The 6,968-nt window shown below is 49.5% G+C and overlaps 1 protein-coding gene across 1 annotated transcript in view; it reads right to left on the bottom strand.

The window, feature by feature from the left end:
• The window catches only part of LOC137521308 (sorting nexin-19-like), a 106,130-nt gene extending 101,174 nt beyond the window's left edge, over nucleotides 1-4,956 (bottom strand). The window contains exon 1 of the mRNA XM_068240408.1: nucleotides 4,854-4,956. The gene's annotated coding sequence lies outside the window, so the exon portion shown is untranslated. The remainder of the gene's footprint in view (nucleotides 1-4,853) is intronic.
• Between the last annotated feature and the right edge of the window lie 2,012 nt (nucleotides 4,957-6,968).

Below are 6,968 nucleotides of genomic sequence, written 5' to 3' on the forward strand. Positions count from 1 at the left end.
GTGCCCACTGGCTCCTTGTAACTGGCTGAGGACTCGGACCTCGTGCGTGATGTGCTGGTGCTGCTTAACCCACTGCTGGACGCTTGAGAGGTCATCCAATTAATTATCTGGTCCTGTTCTTTTGGATTTGTGAGGGTTGATTTCCTGGACAACATGGGCGGTATTGAGTGGGTTTTCTTCGGTGCGCCACTGTGGCCTGTACGTGAACCGTCAGGGGAAACACCTCTTCCCTTGCCCCTCCCTCTTTCACAGGATTTCTTCTTCATTTCACTTATCCTTAAAGTACACGCTGACTGGCAGCAGTACAGTGGCAGTACAGAAATGCTATACAGTGGCGGGTGAGCGGTGTACTACTGTTCCCAGCAGAGACACAGAGTGGCAGTAAACACAATGCTATACAGTGGTGGGTGAGCGGTGTACTACTGTTCCCAGCAGCGACACAGAGCACAATGCTATACAGTGGTGGGTGAGCGGTGTACTACTGTTCCCAGCAGCGACACAGAGCACAATGCTATACAGTGGCGGGTGAGCGGTGTACTACTGTTCCCAGCAGAGACACAGAGTGGCAGTAAACACAATGCTATATAGTGTGGGGGAGCGGTGTACTACTGTTCCCAGCAGCGACACAGAGCACAATGCTATACAGTGGTGGGTGAGCGGTGTACTACTGTTCCCAGCAGCGACACAGAGCACAATGCTATACAGTGGTGGGTGAGCGGTGTACTACTATTCCCAGCAGCGACACAGAGCACAATGCTATACAGTGGCGGGTGAGCGGTGTACTACTGTTCCCAGCAGAGACACAGAGTGGCAGTAAACACAATGCTATATAGTGTGGGTGAGCGGTGTACTACTGTTCCCAGCAGCGACACAGAGCACAATGCTATACAGTGGTGGGTGAGCGGTGTACTACTATTCCCAGCAGCGACACAGAGCACAATGCTATACAGTGGTGGGTGAGCGGTGTACTACTGTTCCCAGCAGCAACACAGAGCACAATGCTATACAATGGTGGGTGAGCGGTGTACTACTGTTCCCAGCAGCGACACAGAGCACAATGCTATACAGTGGTGGGTGAGCGGTGTACTACTATTCCCAGCAGCGACACAGAGCACAATGCTATACAGTGGTGGGTGAGCGGTGTACTACTGTTCCCAGCAGAGACACAGAGTGGCAGTAAACACAATGCTATATAGTGTGGGTGAGCGGTGTACTACTGTTCCCAGCGGCGACACAGAGCACAATGCTATACAGTGGTGGGTGAGCAGTGTACTACTGTTCCCAGCAGCGACACAGAGCACAATGCTATACAGTGGTGGGTGAGCGGTGTACTACTGTTCCCAGCAGCGACACAGAGCACAATGCTATACAGTGGTGGGCGAGCGGTGTACTACTGTTCCCAGCAGAGACACAGAGTGGCAGTAAACACAATGCTATACAGTGGTGGGTGAGCGGTGTACTACTATTCCCAGCAGCGACACAGAGCACAATGCTATACAGGGTGAGCGGTGTACTACTGTTCCCAGCAGAGACACAGAGTGGCAGTAAACACAATTCTATATAGTGTGGGTGAGCGGTGTACTACTGTTCCCAGCAGCGACACAATGACTGGGGGTACCCTGGCTAGCCTGGCTGGAGAGAGAACTACCCTGCCTGCTTACCCAAAGCTAAACCCACAGACAAATGGCGGAGAAATGATGTGGATCGGGTATTTATTTACCCGAACCACGTGACCCGTTCGGCCAATCAGAGCGCGTTCGGGTCCGAACCACGTGACCCGTTTGGCCAATCACAGCGCTAGCCGAACGTTCGGGGAACGTTCGGCCATGCGCTCTTAGTTCGGCCATATGGCCGAACAGTTTGGCCGAACACCATCAGGTGTTCGGCCGAACTCGAACATCACCCGAACAGGGTGATGTTCTGCAGAACCCGAACAGTGGCGAACACTGTTCGCCCAACACTAGTCTGTACATTTTATCACCCCCCCCCCCCCCTCCCTAAATACCTCCAATTTTTTGATAAATCTCCCCAGGGCTTCTACCTGTTTAACACCTGGAGCGTAGTATGACCCCACCATGACCATCCTATTCTTCAATTCACCTTTAATTAAATTAAATCTCCCCTGTGGGTCCGCGTATTCTTCCTTTAAAACAAATGGGATATCCTTCGACAGTAATATAGCTGTCCCCTTCACTTTAGATGATTGTAAACCACTCAAATATATTGTATTATAATACCTATCATAAAGCTTTGGGGCGCATGGGGCTTTAAAGTGGGTCTCCTGTAGGCAGATCATATCTGCCCCCTCTCTATGGCATAACTTAAGAATGGATGCTCTCTTCTCCAGTATATTCAAACCCCTGGCGTTCAGTGACAAAATTTTTAGACTACCTAACTTCATCTTTATATATCTTCCTTATTCTCTGCTCTGTCCCAGTATCCGTTTTTTCCCTTTTTCCTCCCATTCTCTCCCCCCCTCCCACATCCACACCTCTCTTCTCACTCATCCTGCAGCATACCTCCCCTCCCATCCATCCACACCCCTTTTTTCCTCCCCAAGGAATCTTTCCCCTCGAAACCCTTCCCCAGTTTCTTAGGCTTGCTGCTCCGCCTTCTGGGTACTAAGCCACCAACCCCCTAAAACGTGGAAGCTCGACCCCCCCCCCATGAAGCCCTGCTTATCTCATATTTCCACCACGTCCTAAGAAGGACCAACCCAACAAGGGGGGGGGGGGGGAGAGAGAGAAAACCCACAAAATAAAATAAACCCAAACAAAACCAAAGCAAAACCAGACCCAGCTACCCCCCCCCCCCGGACTTTGCCACGGCGCGTCCCCCTTTTTCTCTTATCTTTATTATAGTTTCTAACCCTCCCCCCCCTCCGCACCCCCCCTTTCTACTAACGGGGTCCGCGCCGTGGCTCCAGCCCCCTCTCTACTATATACACTTTCTGATGATCTTGCCATCAGTACATTATTCTATCCTATATTCGTACTGGCACTGATCTCACACAAAATATATATCCAATTTAAACCTTCTCACATCCATCTCCCCGCATAGATTTCATTCAAATACCTCCAGTGCCACATCTTCTTCACTACCTCGTGTTAAATTAAACCGTGTTAATTTTCATATTTCTTATCCAAAGCACATTACTGTCTTTCCTCTCCCCCCCGAGGGGGGGCCAGGGGGGGGGGAGCGGGACAGGGGGGCGCAACTACAGCACCCCCCTCCCCGCACCCGGCCCGCACCCCCCCCCCCTGAGGCCCCCCCACGGGGGAGACCCATCCCCTTGCCCCGATCTCCTTCCCACAAACACAGTCCAAATCCCTCCAGTGCCACATCTTCTTCACTACCTCATATTAGGTTAAACCGTGTCAATTTCCATATTTCTTATCCAACACATATCACCACCTTTACTCTCCCCGCCACACACACCCAATCCCCATTTCCCATTGTGTTCAAGTTCCAGCCAAACACTATCTTATTTTCTTATATCTACAATTCCATTTCTGTGTGTGACCTCCAGTATCACATCTTTTTCATTGTGTCACATTAATCTTAGCCGTGATTATTTCCATATTTAAGAGACCGCGGGGAAGGGGGGGGGGAGGGGAACGGGGAGGAAGAGGGCGGGACGGAAACATCCACCCGCCCGCCGCCCCCCTGCCTAATTTTGTTTAAACAATTATTGCACACTTTCTGTAAATCCAATAAACGTAATTTCTCTTTTAAAATATCACTGTGTGTGTCTCCTATTTGATGTGTTTAACTTGACATTTTTTATCATAACAACCAACGATTTATGAAGGAAAATCATGACGATTAAGAAGGTTGCCCAAACTTTTGCATTCCACTGTAAGTACTGGTGTATACATTTGAATTCTTATCTGTTTGTTTACTGTTATCTAATTCCTTTCTCACTTTTCTGATTGCAAATCTGATGGCAGACTGAGCCATGAGTGGAGGGGGAATTCCCTCACACTTCATCTGTTAACCCTGTGTGAGAGAGAGAAAGCTCTGCCTTTCTATGACTGAGCCCCCTGCAGAGAGCAGAGGAAATGTATCTTATGTGCAACATAAATATTTGTAATTGTGTGTGTGAAACCTGACAGGGTTTTCATAGAACTCTGCTTCAATCTTACACTGTTCTGCAGAGATTCACCTATGCAAATGAGACATTCCAAACGTAGCTAAAATCTAGCTAGCTTTTGCCTCTGATATTTAAAGGGAACCAGAGACGTTGGGAGGAAAGGTTTTATACATACCTGGGGCTTCCTCCAGCCCCATGAGACTGGATCGCTCCCACGTCGCCGTCCTCAGCTTCCTCTGTCCGCCGGTACTGGGTCCCGTTACTTCCTCCAGTCGGACAGTCGGCGGGCAGACGTGACCAATATTCCGCATCACAGGGGCTCCCTCCTTAGCCTTACGTGTGCTATGCGTAAGGCTATGGAGGGAGCCCCTGTTCATGCGGAAAATTGGCCGCATCCGCCGGAAGTGACAGGATCCGGTACTGCCGATAGAGGAAGCGGAGGACGGCGGCGTGGGAGCGATCCACGTTTATGGGGCTGGAGGAAGCCCCAGGTATGTATAAAAGCTTTCTCTATATTTTACATAGCTTCCTCTCTGGTTCCCTTTAACATGAAAAGTAGGAAAATGTTTACACAGCTACTTAGACATCATATGTACATTGTCATTTTAGAACACTTAGTTTGATAGTGTTCCTTTAAAGGGGCACTACAGCGAAAAACTGTAAAATTTAAAATATGTGCAAACATATACAAATAAGTACATTTTTTTTCCAGAGTAAAATGAGCCATAAGTTAATTTTCTCCTATAATGCTGTCACTTACAGTAGGCAGTAGAAATCTGACAGAGGTGACAGGTTTTGGACTAGTCCATCTCTTCATCGGGGATTCCCAGCAAGGCTTTTATTCTTTATAAAGATATTCCCGAAAAAGGATTTAAAGAATTATACTTGCAAGCTTCCCTGCTCCCTACACAGTTTTTTTGGCAGTTGGACAGAGCAACTGCCATTCACTAAGTGCTTTTGAAAATAAATATATCCTTCAGAATCCCCTATAAATAGTGGACTGGTGTTATTGCGAGAACATGTTGACCTTCCCACTGAGGTGAGGATCCCCCAAGAGTATAGAATCTAAGTGCCCACGGGTGTTCACCAGAGCGCCCCACAAGGGACGATGGACTTTCAGCGGCCTATTGTTCACCAGGTTACACTCAAGGAAGGACCCTAACAGTGAGTTAGAGAACAGGCCACACCAAGTAGTGGAAGACTAGAATCCCAGATGGTGCTGAGGTTTGGGACACCTCGATGTGGAAGTTTTGGTGGAGTTTTGGTGGGTGCAGGAGACCACAGATAATATACCGGAAGTTGGAGTGGAAGCTGAGAACAACTGAGAGTAGTCCGTATCCAGGCTAGAGTCGAGGCAGGCGGCAGGCAAGAGTAATCGGTATCCAGGCTAGGGTTGAGGCAGGCGGCAGGCAAGAATAATCGGTGTCCAGGCTAGGGTCGAGGCAGGCGGCAGGCAAGAATAATCGGTGTCCAGGCTAGGGTCGCGGCAGGCAAGAGTAGTCGGAGTCACAAGCAGGGGTCAGATCAGCGGAGAGAATCGGAGTAGTCAGACAGGCCGGGTCACAACAGGAGTCTTAGCAAGATAACCAGATAAGGTCGAAGCAGGGAACACAGGAACCACACTAGGTGTCAGAACGAACAGCACCTGACTGCTGGAGAGACTGGCCTTTTATACAGGCAGGACGGCTGATTGGCTCGTACGTATGTACGCCACGCATGCGCCCATACGGACGCAATACTCCGCGCATGCATACGCAGAGTCGCGTCCGCCGTGACGCAAGCGTGCACACGCCCCCTACCACAGATTTCAAGCTGCGCCGAGTGACGCGTGCGCGTACCAAACGAGACGGAGGCCAACACCGAGCTGCGGGAGCGTGAGTATGACAACTGGTCCAAAACCTGTCACTTCTGTCAGATATCTACTACCTACTGTAAGTGACAGCAACATAGGAGAAAAGTAATTTATGGCTGATTTTATTCTGGAAAAAATGTACTTCTTATTTGTATATGTTTGCACATTGTAACGATTAGGGAATTATTTCCAGGGTCAGCGCACAAGATGTGCGCTGACACTGCGGAAATCCTCCACAAGCGTTTGAAACAACAGAACCCAGCTTTGGTGCAATGCACTCCTAGAGGGAAATTCCCACTGGCAGATGGAGCTGTGGAGTGCAACCCCTCTGCACTGCCACAGATGCCAGATGGGAATTGTACGAATTGCAACAATGCAGGGCAAGATAGCCCTCAGAGAGAGAGAGTGAGCACAGAGACAGAATGTATGTGTGTCCACCAATCTAGTCGCCACCTGGCGACTGTGAACACACAACAGCGGAAACCAAGTGGGAACGCAATCGCAAGAGTGGCGATTGCCAACAGTGACACAAGACCGAGTAAGTCAGAGCACAAGTGTAGCAAGAAAGACACACCAAATAACAATGATCAGAACGCCAAGGAAAATAACAAACGCACTCGCTAAGCGCGGTCGCCGCATGAAAAGCGCAACAGCGACAAAGCACGCTAATGGCACGGTCTCCGCACAAAAAGCACAACAGAGACAAAACACACCAACCCTAACTAACCAATGTAACATGAAAATGAATAGAGAACGCGAACGCTTGCTAAACGGTTACCTCACCGAGCCTACAGCAAGCGTTCGTTCCAGACAAGACAGACTGAAGGAGTAACCAGTAGCAACCGCAGCTCTGGCCTACACTCCCAGACAAAGTACAGAAGGAACCACCACCACTACCGCTAGGGCGAATGCGATCCAAACAGACAGACAGATGGGGCTACCAGTAGCAACTGCTGCTCTGGCTTGCACCCCTAAGGCAGAATACAGAAGGAACCACCGCCTCTACCGCTAGGGCGAATGCGA

The sequence above is a fragment of the Hyperolius riggenbachi genome, chromosome 6 (assembly GCF_040937935.1).
Source record: "Hyperolius riggenbachi isolate aHypRig1 chromosome 6, aHypRig1.pri, whole genome shotgun sequence".
Lineage (NCBI taxonomy): Eukaryota > Metazoa > Chordata > Amphibia > Anura > Hyperoliidae > Hyperolius > Hyperolius riggenbachi.